The sequence below is a fragment of the Phodopus roborovskii genome, unplaced genomic scaffold (genome assembly GCF_943737965.1).
Source record: "Phodopus roborovskii unplaced genomic scaffold, PHOROB, whole genome shotgun sequence".
Classification (NCBI taxonomy): Eukaryota; Metazoa; Chordata; class Mammalia; order Rodentia; family Cricetidae; genus Phodopus; species Phodopus roborovskii.
Window position 1 is genome coordinate 59,991 of NW_026125820.1, and position 15,856 is coordinate 75,846.

Sequence of the window (15,856 nt, forward strand, 5' to 3'; positions counted from 1 at the left end):
ATACTATCTCATTCATACTCAAATTCTCAAGGAAATAGGCTAATCTACTTATATCCCATCTAAACCATACCTTTACCCACCATTCCCTATTCCTGTCTAAAAGATAAACCCGAGTGTAAGCATCACCCAATCCCAAATAACTAAAACCAACCCAAAGACGATGACTATTATCCCAAAATTCCAAGGGTAGGGAAAGGGGGCGTAGTCATATTAAGATTACTTCCTGCTGAAATGGGACGATGATTGCTCCAATGGATCCTGTAGGAAGAAAATTTTTAGCAACCAAATTTCTCAACAGAACTGGCTGTGACATATGTAGTTAGTCACTGTGTGGCAGAAAATTCTTGACTGTAGTTCTATTTGAAACTGGCCAGGGTGTAATAAAAAGGTGCACCATTACAGCTAGCTAGTCATGAGTTGTCTCGAGCAAAACAGTCTCAAACCGGTATTAGGGTGATGTTTATAGTTCCGATGCATCAGGTTGAGTCAAGTGGAAATGATGTGGGGCCCCATCTTTTTTCCGGAAAGTTCAAAGACTGCTGTTAGGAATCGTTATTATTCCTTGTGGAAAAGTTACACATCAATATTAAAGTAAAATTTTCAAGTTTTAAGGGATTAGGGAAAGACAACAATAAGCATTAAAAGTATGTGAGAAAATTAGGATTTCAGAGAGAAAATTGCATAAGATATGAGTCCCCAGATTTTGTTTCTTCTGCCTTACACCAATTGGCTTCTTGATTTAAGGCAGAAACCATGAATTTAATCTTAACAACATGCTTGAATTTAGAGAAGGAAAGCCAAATCCAACTCCAAAGCCAGCATTGGTTTACAAAATTTGGGACTTCAGGAATACTAGATAATAGAGAGAAATAGATTTCTATATAGAAATAGTTTACTACAATTAAATATTTTTTTTTTACCATATATCAGATTCTGCTTCCTTAAGTGATTGTTTCTGAAGAGCTGTCTTCTCTTCTGTAGGCACCTACATGTTCAGTGTCTTTTGGCTGTTTGATGATAGGTTTTCTCTGTTTTCCTGTAAAAACAAGAACAGAACACTTCCCCTACCTTTGAGAGGCCTCCGCACACCTCATAGGACCTAGTTTGTTGGATGACTTGTCATTTCTCTTCATTAAGATGTTTCTCTTGTTCAACTTGGATCTTGATTAACTTAGATGGTATCCATAGTTTTTCTTCTCCTGTAGATACAAATGCAAAACCCCTACCCCAACGTAACATATATCCTGCTTTCCATTCTGAGGTCAGTACATCCTTGAAATACACTGGCTGATTTAGTTCAGAAGTTTTTTCTATTGTCCAGTGTCTTTCTGCAGCTGTTTTTCCTTTTTCATCAGCATTAAGAAAGTTTAATGTTAATAAAGCATTATGTAATCTGTGTTTGGGTGTTTTGGTTCCTCCTGCCTGTTTATGGAGCATTTCTTTTAAAGTACGATTGGATCTCTCAACCACTGCTTGTCCTGTAGGATTGTGTGGTATACCAGTTATGTGCTTTATCTTGTAATACTCAAAAAAGTGTTTCACTTTGCTGGAGACATATGCTGGAGCATTATCAGTTTTTATTTGTGCAGGTATGCCCATAATGGCCATTACCTCTAATAGGTGTGTGACAACAGAATCAGCCTTTTCAGAGCTCAGAGCAGTGGCCCATTGAAACCCTGAAAATGTGTCTATAGTATGATGTACATATTTTACTTTTCCAAATTCTGCAAAATGAAACACATTCATTTGCCATAATTCATTCCTATTTATACCTTTAGGATTACTGCCTGGTGGTAAAGGAGTTTGGTTATAGAATGAGCAAGTAGGACATCCCCTCCCCCCCCTCCCCCTCCCCTTCACTTCCCTTCTCTTTCTGTGCCTTGCCTTGCCTGGACTTACAGTTCCTCGTATTGTGTTACCTTCCCTTCCTTAGCCTTCCTTTGCATTTTCTCTTCTTTTCCATTCACTTCCCTTTCCTCCCATTGCCTTGTCATGCCTACCATTGCCTTGCTTTCAATTCCCTTGCCTTACAGTTTTTCTTCCTTTCCCTTCCCTTATCTTCTCTTCCCTTCTCTTGCATTTCTTTTCCTTCCATTGCCTTCCCTTTCCTTTCTCTTCTCTTCCCTTAACTTCCCTTTCCTTCCCTTCCCTTATGTAATCTGTGTTTGGGTGTCTTGGCTTCCTGTATATGGAGCATTTCTTTTAAAGTACGATTGGATCTCTCAACTACTGCTTGTCCTGTAGGATTGTGTGGTATACCCATCATGTGCTTTATGTTATAATACTCAAAAAACTGTTTCAATTTGCTGGAGACGTATGCTGGAGCATTGTCAGTTTTTATTTGTGTAGGTGTGCCCATAATGGCCATTACCTCTAATAGGTGTGCGATAACAGAATCAGCCTTTTCAGAGCTCAGAGCAGTGGCCCATTGAAACCCTGAAAAATGTATCTATAGTATGATGCACGTATTTTAATTTTCCAAATTCTGCAAAGTGAAACACATCCATTTGCCATATTTCATTTCTATTTCTACCTTTAGGGTTACTGCCTTTTGGTAAAGGAGTTTTGTTATAGAATGAACAAGTAGGACATTTCCTTACTATTTCCTTAGCTTGTTGCCAAGTGATAGAAAAATCCTTTTTTTAAACCTTTGCTGTTCACATGGTGTTTCTTATGAAACCCCGAGGCTTCTAGCACACTTCCTATTAATAACTGATCAATTTCATCATTGCCTTGTGCTAGAGGACCTGGCAGACCCGTATGGGATTTTATGTGTGTTATATATATATAGGATTTGTCCTCTTTCTGATAGTATCTTCTAGCTGTATAAACAGTGAAGTTAATTTCGTATCATCAGGAATACATTCTGTAGTCTCAATGTGTAAGATGACTCTCTCTGCGTATTGAGAGTCAGTAACTATATTGAGGGGTTCTGTAAAATCCATAAGTACCATGAGAATGGCATACAATTCTGCCTTTTGTACAGAATTGTAAGGGCTTTGAACCACTTTACTTATTTTTCCTGATTTATATCCTGCCTTATCTGATTTGTTTGCATCGGTGTAGAATGTAGGAACTGCAGAAATAGGTGATTTCCTTAAAATGTGTGGAAGGATCCTGTAAGGAGTACGGTTTTCCGCCTGCCGCCTGGTTTTGTCCTGCTGCCGCGCCAGCCCCAATTAACACACAGAGACTCTGTGTTTGATATAATCCTGTTGGCCAGTTACTATTTTTTTTATCGGCTAGCTCTGTCTTAATTATTAACCCATTTCTACGTATTTCCACGTGGTCTTACCGAGAGTGGAGGCGTGGCGGTTCTGTTCTCTCCAGACTCCCCATGCTGACTCCTCCTTCCTATTTCCTCCTTGTTTCCTAGTCCCTCCTATCTTCCTTTCATATTGGCCAACAGTGCTTTATTCATTAATCAGTATGAGAAACATATACAGAATGACCTCTCCCATCATCTCCTCTTTTCTGTCTAAATAAAAAGAAGGGTTTTAACCTTAACATAGCAAAATATATCACACAACAGTTATCAAATAAGAATCACAGTTAACACTTTTAGTCCATTAACATTTAGCAAGATTTAAGAAACTATTCCATCATCTATCCTATCTTTGTGTGTCCAAAGTCTATGTAACTTATCTTTAATCCTAACTAAGGAAAACTTTAACCATAACTATTTGTCTTCAACTTCTTCAAAGACCACAGAAGGATTGTATATAAACTCTAGAAATGACAGAGACAACTCACTGTCTGGTTACCCGAAGTTCTTTTGTAATCTTCCATCTTTAGCCCATAGGCCATAGTGTGTCTGGCAGACTCTTCAGCAAAGCAGGAAACTTTAAACTGTCTTCTTGTATGGGCAGTTGGTCATTCACTTTCCTCTCTGTCCTGTAGACTGTCTGGCAGACTCTTCCATGAAGCAGGAACACTGTAGCAATGTCCATCTTGTATCAGCAGTCACTTTTCTGTGGGTCCTGCATGTCCAGTTTATACAGCATAACGTCAAACAGTCCAGACAAGAGCAGTATCTTGTCCAAATTGCTAGTCTTGCCATATTGAAAGCAAACTCCATAACTCGTTTCTTCAAGGTCCATCTTCCTTTCTGACGCAGGTGGCATCTCACTGTCAAGAAAAACCCTAAACCATTTTAAATGCCGTATTCTGTAGGTCTTTGAAAGGTTTGAAGAATTCCTATTTATCTTAAATGCATCTCTATGTATCTAGAAAACCTAACTCACCTAGCTATAAGTTTTTACTATTATAGGTAACTATCTAAAATTACATTCCTAAATGAGCTATATAAACACTATACCTAAACAAGAGAAATATACATATCACAAAATTGACCTTAAGTTTGTATGAATAAATGAAAATCCATTCAAAAACAAAGTATTCATATCTATACCATAATCTCCTTTTTACCTTTAAAAGGAATATTGGTTGTGATCATTAACCATTTATAACCAAACCCAGTTAAATAAAAACAAACATTTATAAACAATATTTGGGAATTTGGGCGTCATTCTTTCCAAACTACTTCCTGCTGGTAAAGGGCGCTGTCATGGTGGAATCCTGAGAAGACACAGAAATCCTGGTTGTAGTCTGCAAGGCTGCCTTGTTTAAGCTGTTTTGAATGTTGGATCACCAGAAACTCTGTTTCAGGGGGTCTGGCTTGATCAAACCACATTAGTCTGGAAGGAATCCACAGCCTTTTATTTTCTGTAGAAACAAAAATAGAAATCCTTTCCCCCAGTAACTTGTCCTTGAACTTAAATTTTTGAATCAAAGTATTCTTAAAATATATAAGTTGAATTAATCCAACAGTATTTTCTTTAACAGTTGTTTCCTCAGCAGTCAAATGATATAAAGACAATATAATGCCATACAGTATACAGATTTTTTTCCATCTTTACGTGGCTTTTTCATTACTCTGTTTTTTTTTTTTTTTTTACTTTTTAGTTTTTGAGACAGGGTTTCTCTGTGTAACTCTTATCTGTCCTGGAATTTACTCTGCATACCAGGTTTACTTGGCATCACAGAGATCTGCTTGCCTCTGTCTCCGGAATGCTGGGATTAAAGGCTTGTGCTACCACACCCAGCTGTTCTCTGTCTTTTTAAAACCATTTTTTTTTATTTTCTCCCAAGCCTATGTATTTTTTAAAACACACTGTGAACCTTTAGCTTTTACTTAATGTGAATCTGTCTTTACTGTAAATCTTTATCTTTTTGTAACAGATAGTCTTTATCTGTTAAACAACAACATTGTCAAAATGAAAGTCTTTGTTGTTTCTGCCGCGGTTTATAAAAGATGGTGGTGGCTATTTTACCGCCAGCACTGAAAGCTGTGCTCACTGCCTTGGTCTGCATGCTGCCGACTTGGAGATGTGGTCACTGCCATTGCCAGCTCTGATACACACAAATAAATTGTTAGCAGTGCTTTTTTAAAGCCATGCAGTTTTTTGTCTGGCTTGATCAAACCACATTAGCGGGTGGAAAACCGTACTCCTTACAGGATCCAAATCGGTTTCTTTATAAATTTGATTCTTTCACTTTTGGTATAATTGTTGCTAATCATTCCCAAAAAATTACAGTGTGCTCAATATTCATTATCTTTCCATAAGGAGGAAATTTCCTCATTAGTTAAAGGTAGTATAATTTCTGCTGGGTCCCTTCCTGTTAGCTGAGGAAGTCTTAATTTAACTTTTATAATCAAGTCAGAGATCTTTTCTATATATGTTTTCAGTTTTTTATTCTGTTTATGTGGTAGGAATATCCATTCTAATATGATATATTCTCTCTGCATCAAAGGATATTCTCTAGATGGTAATATAACCAGAATACAGTCTAGGTTTGGATCCACACGGTCCACATGTGCTTCTAGTATCCTCTTTTCTACCCATTCTAATTCCTTTTCAGCTTCAGCTGATAGTATTCGTGGACTATTTAAGTCCTTATCTCCTTTTAGGGCCATTTTCAAGTTTTTCAAATCATGTCCTTCTACTCCAGTTATGGTTTGCAGTTGAGAAATCTCTCCTAGTAATTTTTGAAGATCATTAAGAGTCTGGTAGCGATCTCTTCTGATCTGTACTTTTTGTGGTCTAATTTTCTGTAGACCTATTTTATATCCTAAGTAGTTGATAGACTCTCCTTTTTGTATTTTTTCAGGTGCAATTTGTAATCCCCAGCGAGGTAAAACTTCCTTTACTTTCTCAAACATTTTTTCTAATATTTCTCCTTTAGAGTCAGCTAACAATATATCATCCATGTAATGATAGATTATGGATTGTGGAAACTGTTTACGAATTATTTCTAACGGTTTTTGTACGAAATATTGGCACAGGGTGGGGCTATTTAGCATTCCCTGTGGCAAAACCTTCCATTGATATCTCTTCACCGGTTGAGAATTATTATAATTAGGTACCGTGAAGGCAAATTTCTCTTTGTCTTGTTCTTGTAAAGGTATAGTGAAGAAGCAATCCTTTAAATCAATAACTATAATAGGCCATTCTTTGGGTATCAAAGAAGGCAGGGGCATTCCAGGCTGTAGAGAGCCCATTGGCTGGATAACTTTATTGATGGCTCTCAGGTCTGTAAGCATTCTCCATTTACCAGATTTCTTTTTGATCACAAATACAGGAGAATTTCAAGGGCTGGTTGATTCCTCAATATGTCCAGCATTTAGCTGTTCCTGAACCAGGCTTTCTAAAGCTTCTAACTTCTCAGAGGTCATAGGCCATTGTCCTACCCAGACAGGTTCCTCTGTTAGCCATTTTAAAGGTAGGGCTTTTGGTTCCTCTGTTTGTTCAGTATTTGTATTTTGTTTTTGTACTGCCTGGATATTTGGTCTCTGTCTTGTATAGTACTTAACAGTATTCTTTCCACAATCATGAGGTCGTCTATGGTTCCTATCTAATACAGGAGGAATGTTAATCTGTGTATTCCATTGCTGTAATAGATCACGACCCCATAAATTTATCATTACATCAGCCACATATGGTCTCAACCTCCCTCTCTGTCCTTCTGGTCCTATACAGTCAATCCATCTCGTGCTTTGTTTTACCTGAGCCAGGGTTCCAATCCCTAAGAATTGAACATTTACCTCAAGCAGGGGCCATCTTTGAGGCCAAGATTTATTAGATATGATAGTTACATCAGCTCCTGTGTCCAGCAGACCCTCAAACAGTCTATTATTCATCTTAACTATCAATCTAGGCCTATGACTATTTATAGCAGTTTGCCAAAATATACGTTTTTCATTTCCTTCTGTCATGTTTGATTCAACTTCCGTCACTAGTTCGTCATCCAGAGCAGTATGAGTTTTTATAATAGGCACAGAATTTTCTAAAGTCCGTGGGGGGTGTCTTCCCCTGTGGCCGGGGGTGTTCGCGCCACCCGCGCGGCGGGGCCCGGGGGGGGCCCCCAAGGAGTTTCCCGATGGTAAAGGGTTTCCTTGCTTGTCTCTGGTCGATCTACACTCATTTGTCCAGTGTCTGCCTTTGCCACACCTTCTACATAACCCAGGAGGCTGAGGCCTTCTGTTTGATTCATTCCTGGGGGTGTTACTTCTAGGGAAGCTTTGCCTACAATTTCTTTTTAGATGTCCTATCTTACCACAGTTATAACATCTGACATTATGGTATCTTTTCAAACCTTTGGGGATGGCTTCTCCTACCCAAGCTTCTAAGTCACCATAGTAAGGAACTCTGTTATCTTGATATCTTCTCTGACCTTTAGATATGGCTTCTCCTATCCATGCTTCAGTCTTATTGTCATTATACTCAATGTTGCCTGTATATAGGACCCATTCATCCAAGGGTGCTGATCGCATTTTTAAAGGCCAAAGCACCTGTTTGCATTGAGGATTCACATTCGTATAAGCTAAAGATTCTATGAGTATTCGCCTAGCATCTATGTCTGCTATCTCTAATTGTACTGCCCTAGATAATCTTTCTAGAAAGATACTAAAACGTTCTCTAGGTCCTTGCTTTATCTTGGTATAGGGTTCTATCCTCTCTCCTAATTTATGAACCTTATCCCAAGCATTCAAAGCTGCTGTACCGCATAGAGACAAGATGTGTTCATCATAGGCAGCTTGGGTTTCTGGGTCAGCATAGAGACCCTCACCAAGAATTTTATCTTGGGGAGCTTTATAACCTTTCTTTAAGCCCTGAAGTTCAAGAGCTTTTGCTTCCTCTCTCCATAAAGCCCTCCATTCTATTTGAGAGGCGCTTTCAAGGACAGCTGATATTGATCCCAATCCTTAGGGGTTACCTTGTTATTCCATGCCCATGATTCTATTAATTGCTTCACATAAGGTGAGTGCATGCCATAAGAGACTACTGCTTCCTTTATACCTTTTAAATCTTTCATACGTATTGGTTCCCACTGATATGCAACGACACCTTTTGGATGTTTCTTCGTTGCTGGCTTTTTATGAATAGATACAGGGAAAGCTCCCCTGACCCTAAATGGTGTGGAAAATTTTAAATCTTTTTCATGCCCTGTTACCTGTAGTTCTTCTTCTGATGTATCAGACTGAAGGTCTTCTAAAGCCTGAAATCTATTCACCATTGTTTCTTTGAGTGTCTGAACTTCTTGAATCAAATAACTTTCTAGAGACTTCATTGCATCAGTCAGTTTCTTACTTTCTCCAACTACAAATGATTCCATGTTTTTAATCTTATCATCCTTAGATATTATCTGAATGGCGTGTAAACTGTCTTTCAGAAACAATGTTCTATCTGCTAGCTTGCCATTATCCTCAGACATGGAAGAGATTCTGTCATCTAGTCTTTCTATCTGATGTTCCAGTTTTTTAAACTTATTAGTAGCTTCTTCCGACCAGGAGTGGGCTGTTTCTGCTAGTTTGTTAATGCATTGCATTGTTTCTGTTCTGGTTATTGAAGTATCTGACATTAAACAAATTATACCTTTCAGCTCGCCAACGCCATCTTCAATATTCTGAATCTTTCTTTCTATATTTTCTATGCTTTGAATTCTATCATTTTCAATGTTTTGAATCCTTGTCTCTATGCTTTGAATTCTATCATTTTCAATGTTTCGAATCTTTGTCTCTATGTTTTGAATTCCATCATTTTCAATGTTTTGAATCCTTGTTTCTATGCTTTGAATTCTATCATTTTCAATGTTTCGAATCTTTGTTACTAAGTCTCCCATGGTTTGTACAAGTTCCTTATTGTTTGTTGTAATCTCAAACCATTTCTTTAAGAATATCATGTTAATGATGAAACCCATTGCTATTACAAAATAAAAGTATATATTGGTCCAGTCATAAGTTTCTTCTGCTAAAATCCCTTCTACATATGAAGTAAAATAATTCCTAAAGTTCTGCATAGTAAAATTATCTGCCATAGTTATAGAACAATTTATTTCAGATTTTATATCAGCTTAAATTGCAAAGGATGTTACAATTACCTTAGGTGTAATTCTGTTGTCCTGGAACTTTGATGCTTTTAGTTGTATATCTCAGCTTGTGGTAGCTACGCCTGGAGGTGTGTCATCAAATAGCGCCTAGCTGCCGAGGCTCGTCTGATCCCGGTTCCTGTAAAAAGTTCTTAACAAACTATGGCAAGCAGAATTTTGTTAAAAGGGGACTTTTGGAGTTACTTGTAACACAAGACGAAACGCGTGCAAGCCGGGCGGGTGCCGCCGGGGGGGTGCCGCTGGGTGGGTGCCGCCGGGCGGGTGCCGCCGAGAGGCTCTGCGCGAATGCAAAGTCCCGTGCGGAAATGGGCAAAAAATGTTAAGTGGTAAGTGCCTTCTCAGGTCTGCTTTAGCGGCAAAGATCTCCTTTGCAGTAAGGAAGAGGCAAATGTCCCAAAGCTGTGGTGAGTCCACCTGGTTAAACCCTGCCTGTTGGGGAAGGTGGGGGGGGGGGCGGCTTCTGCCGCCTGGGGGCAAAACCCAGGTAAATCCCACTCCTGACACCAGATATTGCGGTAAATAAGGATCAGGATAAACAAATAGGCCGAATAGATGTTTATTCAGGGAGAAATAACTTACAACCTAGACAGATGAACACCAGGAAATTCAACCCGATCCTCTCCTGTCCGAGTCACGCCAGCAAGAGAGCGCCTTCCTGGCCCCCTCCGACCTCCTTCCTCAGGTCACCTCCGCCCATCGCTCCACCCCCCAATGGGCGTGGTCAGTGCTACAGAAGGACTACCTCACTACACATGTAGGCCTCTGACTCAGCATACAGCACTAAGAAACTCCAGATCTCCTGGACTCCTGGAGCCTAGGGCCAAAACTGAACATAAAGAAATTCCAGACCCTCCCTAGCCTCCTAGATACTTGGTCCCTGGGAACAGTTTGGCCACTAAAGAAACTCCAGGGGAGACCAAAACCTCCCCTGCAGTCTTCACGATACAGTTCTGAAAACTACTGGTATCCATGTACAACAGGCTACCTGCAAGTAACAAGATAAAGCACTGACCTCTTAGCACTGACCAATGAGAATAATTGGTGCACAGGTATTTCATGCCAAAATATGACTTTGAGAAATTCCCCTGTTTCCCAAATGTCAACTAATCAGAAGCCAACCCACACCTACTGATATAATCCTGTGATTTTTGCCTTTAAAAACAGGACAGTAGACACGGAACTCACTTCCTCTGGTGGCTGCTACATCAGCCAGCTAGGTGAGGTCCCTGTCATGGTTGGATGAACAATACACATTATGTATTTGCATCAGTGGTCCTGTCTCCCTGGTGGTCTGTTTGGGGGTCTTTGTAACTTAGGCACAACACTTATAATGACTTAAGATAGACAGGAAAACAGGGAAAAGGTTATGAAAACCATTTGATAATAAAAGAGACATAAATGGATGCCATCAATGTCTCTGTGCACCAGTGGCAACACTCATTTGTTTTGCTTCATCAGTTAATGGTATGCTTTAAAAGTCAGCCAAGACACAAAGGAACCATGACAGAAAGTCTTTGCTAGCTACAACAATTTTAAATTCTTTTATAAACTCACACCTGTAATCCAAACATGCAGGAGACTTAAGAAGGTAGGTTGCTATGGGTTCCAGGCCAACCAGGGTTACACAGTTTCAGGCCAGCAAGAGTTCATACAGTAAGACTATTTCAAAAGGTGTCCATACCCTTAAAAGAGGTATCATACATACACATACTCTGCTTCATATACTGGAGTAATTCACAAGATATGCACTAGTAGGACTACCCTGGAAAGAGATGACAAGGCTAGGGAAGGTCCACGAAGTCTTACCTGCACTTCCAGCTTTATTTACAAAATAGAGACAAGGTTTTTTTTAATTATTATTTCTTCAGGTAGTTATAGAAAAAGAATTAGCAAACACTTCATTTATTCTGACTTTTACTGACTTGGAAGTCTATAAACAAGTGACTTTGGTTTGGCTGTAAGTTTCATGCCAATACTTTTTTTTAAGAATAGACCAAGACAAAATTGTGAAATTGGTTGATTTTAACTATAATTTTATAAATTTGTTAACCTTCTACATAAATTAAAACCATAAAAATTCACAGAAATAGGTTATATCCCAATACAGTGGTTAACATTACTAATGGACCTAGATGGGAGGACCACAGATTCATCTTCCTTCTTTTATATAGGGTTTCCTCATTCTCTCTGTTTCTTTGTTTTTTTGAGAGAGGGTTTCTCTTTGGCTTTGGAAGCTGTGCGGCAACTAGCTCTCCTAGACCAGGCTGGCCTCAAACTCAGTGATCTGCCTGTCTCTGCCTTTTGAGTGCTGGCATTAAAGGCAGGCATCACCACTGCCCAGCTCTTACTCTCTCTCTCTCTTTCTCTCTCCCTTTCTCCTTCTCCCCCTCCCTCTCATGCACCAGCTTTTTTGAGGAGTCACACACATACACACATATAGTAGGCTGGCCTCTAACTGGCTATGTTCCTGAGGGTAGCCTTGAATTTGTGATGCTCCTGCTGCCACCTTTAATTCTTTTAATGTGCTTTCTTTTCAAATGAAAAACTTAAATGCCATAACTTAATTTTTATATTAATTTCTTTTTCGTATTTAGAATCTATTTTACATATCAATACCCTTGTTTCCTCTCCCATTCTCCCATAGCCCCCACCAACCCCTTCAACACACCCCCTACCCATACACAAAGATAGTGAGGCATTCCATGGGGGATCCTCAAAGTCTGTCACATCACTTGGGGGAGAGCCTAGGCCCTCCTCCATGTATCTGGGGTGAAATAGTATCCTTCCATAGGGAATGGGCTCCCAAAGTCCATTTGTACAGTAGGGATAAATACTGGTTCTGTTGTTAGAAGTCCCATAGACTGCCAAAGCTTCATAACTGGCACCCCCATTCAGAGGGATCGGTACAGTCTGATGTTGGTTCCCCAGCTTGGCAACAAGGGTCCCAATTTAAGTGCCTTTCACTCATCTTACATTCATCTATTGAGAATTCTCTATTTAGCTCTGTACCCCACCTTTAAATTGGGTTATATGGTGTTTTGGTGACTAGCTTCTTGAGTTCTTTGTATATTTTGGAGATGAGTCCTCTGTCAGATGTGAGGTTGGTGAATGTCTTTTCCCATTTTGTGTTGTTGACTATGTCCTCTGCCCTACAGAATCTTCTCAGTTTTAGGCGGTCCCATTTATTGTTGATCTCAGTGTCTGTACTACTGGTGTTACATTCAGGCAGTGGTCTCCTGTGCCAATTAGTTCAAGGGTACTTGCCATTTTCTGATCTAACAGTTTCCATGTGGTTGGATTTATGTTGAGGTCTTTGTTCCATTTGGACTAAAGTTTTGTGCATGGGGATAGATATGGTTCCATTTGCACTCAGCATACAGTAATGCCAGCACAATTTATTGAAGATACTTTCCTTTTTTCATTGTATACTTTTAGCTTTTTTGTCAAAAATCGGGTGTTCATAGGCGTGTGGGTTAATATCAGGATTTTCAATTCCATTGGTCTATCTCTCTCAGTTTTTGTGCCAATACTATTTTCATTATTGTAGCTCTATAGTAGAGCTTAAAGTCGGTAATGGTGATGTTTCCGGAAGTTTCTTTATTGCACATGGTTGTTTTGGGTATTCCGCCTCCCCCCCCCCACATAGTCAAGTATTATTCTTTCAAGGTCAGTGAAAAATTGTGCTGGGATTTTGATGGGGATTGTATTGAGTGTGTAGATTGCTTTTGCTAAGATTGCCATCTTTACTATGTTGATCCTACCTTTACAAGAGCATGGGAGATCTTTCCATTTTCTGGTATCTTCTTGAATTTCTGTCTTTAAAGCTCAATGCCTTTGTCATACATGTCTTTCCCTTGTTTGGTTAGCATTACCACAAGATATTTCTTGTTCTTTGTGGCTATTGTGAAAGGTGATGTTTCTCTGATTTCTTTTTCAGCCCATTTATCATCTCTATATAGGAGGCCTACTGATTTTTTTTTTTTTTTTGAGTTAATCTTAAGGTGCTTGTCAGCTTAACCTGGTAGAACTTTTCACGCCACTTATGTAAACTATTATAGCATCTGCAAATAGTGACAGTTTGACTTCTTCCTTTCCAATTTCTATACCCTTGATCTCCTTTTGTTATCTTATTGCTTTAGAACTTCAAGTACAGTATTGAAGAGATATGGAGAAAATGGACATCCTTGTCTTGTTCCTGATTTTAGAGGAATTGTGTTGAATTTCTCTCCATTTAGTTTGATTTTGGTTGTTGGCTTGCTACATATTACCTTTATTATGTTTAGGTATGTTCCAGTTATCCCTCATCTCTTCAGGTTACCTTTATCATGAAGTGGTGTTAGATTTTGTCAAAGGCTTTTTCAGCATGTAGGGAGATGATCATGTGGTTTTTCTTTTTCAGTTTATTTATATGGTGGATTACATTGACAGATTTTCATATGTTGAACCATTCCTGCATCTGTGCGATGAAGCCTACTTGATCATGGTGGATGACTTCTGTGATGTTCTTGGATATGATTTCCCATTATTTTATTGAGAATTTTTGCATCAATGTTCATGAGGGATATTGGCCTCAATTTCTTTTCTAATTGGGTCTTTGTGTGCTTTGGATATCACGGTAATTGCAGCCTCGTAAAAAGAGTGTGGCCATGACCCTACTGCTTCTATTGTGTGAAACGATTTACAGTGTATTGCTATTCACTTTTCTTTGTATTTCTGGTAGAATTCTGCACTGAAACCATCTGGGCCTGGGCTATTTTTGTTTGGGAAACTTTTGATGACTGCTTCTATTTCATTAGGGGTTATACATCTATTTAAATTGTTTATCTGCTCTTGATTTCATTTTGGTAGGTGATATCTATTCAGAAAATTTCCAATAAAATATCCAATTTTGTGGAGTACAGATTTTCAAAATATAACCTGACAATTCTCTGGATTTCTTCAGTGTCCATTGTTATGGCCCCATTTTTTATTTCTAATTTTGTTAATTTCCACGTTCTCTCTCTGCCTTTTGGTTAGTTTGGATAAGGGTTTATCTAGATGATTTTCTCCAAGAACCAACTCTTTGTTTCTTCGATTCTTTGTATTTTCTTTGTTTCTACTTTACTGATTTCAGCCCTCAATTGATTATTTCCTGTCTTCTATTCCTGCAGGCTGAGTTTGCTTCATTTTGGTCTAAAGCTTTCACTTGTGCTCTTCAAAGTGTCCCATAATTTTGGATATGTTGTGTCTTCAATCTCATTGAATTCTAGGAAGTCTTTAATTTCTTTCTTATTTCTTCCTTGACCTGGGAGTGATGCAATTGAGCACTGTTCAATTTCCATGAGTTTGTAGGCTTTCTGCAATTGGTGTTGTTGAATTCTAACTTCAAACCATCTGTTTGATACAATGATTAATCAGTGATCTGTTAAGATACAGTGGATTAGTCCCCCCCCACCTTTTTTTTGTTTGTTTGTTTCTATTGACGTTTGCTATGTTTCCTAGTAAGTGGCCGATTTTAGGTTAGATTCCATGTGGTGCAGAGTAGAAGGTATATTCTTTTTGTTTGGATGGAATGTTCTATAGGTGTGAATTAAATCCAATTGGGTCATAACTTCTGTTCGTGCTTTTGTTTCTTTGTTAAGTTACTGTCTGGTAGTCCTGTCCAGTGATGAGAGTGGTGTGTTGAATTCTCCCACTATATGTGTGTGTAGTTTTATTTGTGACTTGAGATTTGTAATGTTTCTTTTTATGAATGTGGGTGCCTTAGTATTGGGGCATAGATGTTCAGAATTGAGACTTCATCGTGATGGATTTTCCTGTGATGAATATGAATGACCTCCTTTATTTCTTTTGATTGACTATAGTTTGAAGTCTAATTTTTTAGATATTAGAATAGTATTCTGGGTGGGAAAACAGGTATATCAGAGATGGCACTAGATGATCTACCCAACCACAGGTTGCTGGCAAGAGATGAAGTTCTGCCTCCTGTAGAAACCACCATGTGCAGAATATTATTACAGGAATACCCTAATACCTCCCTCTCAAGACCAGTTTTCAGTCTCAGACAACTGTTTTGATGATGTTTGATTTTTCTTGACTCAAGGTTTACATAAAACAATGGTTAAAAACACAATGTAGGACTCTGAGGTTTTCATTAAATCAGTCACGTAAAAGTTCAACCAGATATTAAGAAGGAAAACTATTGTATTAATAGAATATTATTGGCTATTACTGATTCATAGGAACAAAGCTGTCCTTTTATTCTAGAGCTGAATAAAGCCTGATTGTGCTATTTAACACCAAATAACTGAAATGTGCCCATTTCTTTCTCTAAAGGTGCTTCTTACCGATGCTCCTTTGAGGTCTCCTTATTAATATTCTGAGTAAGTACAATACTTCTGAAAATTATATAATTTTTAGAATATAA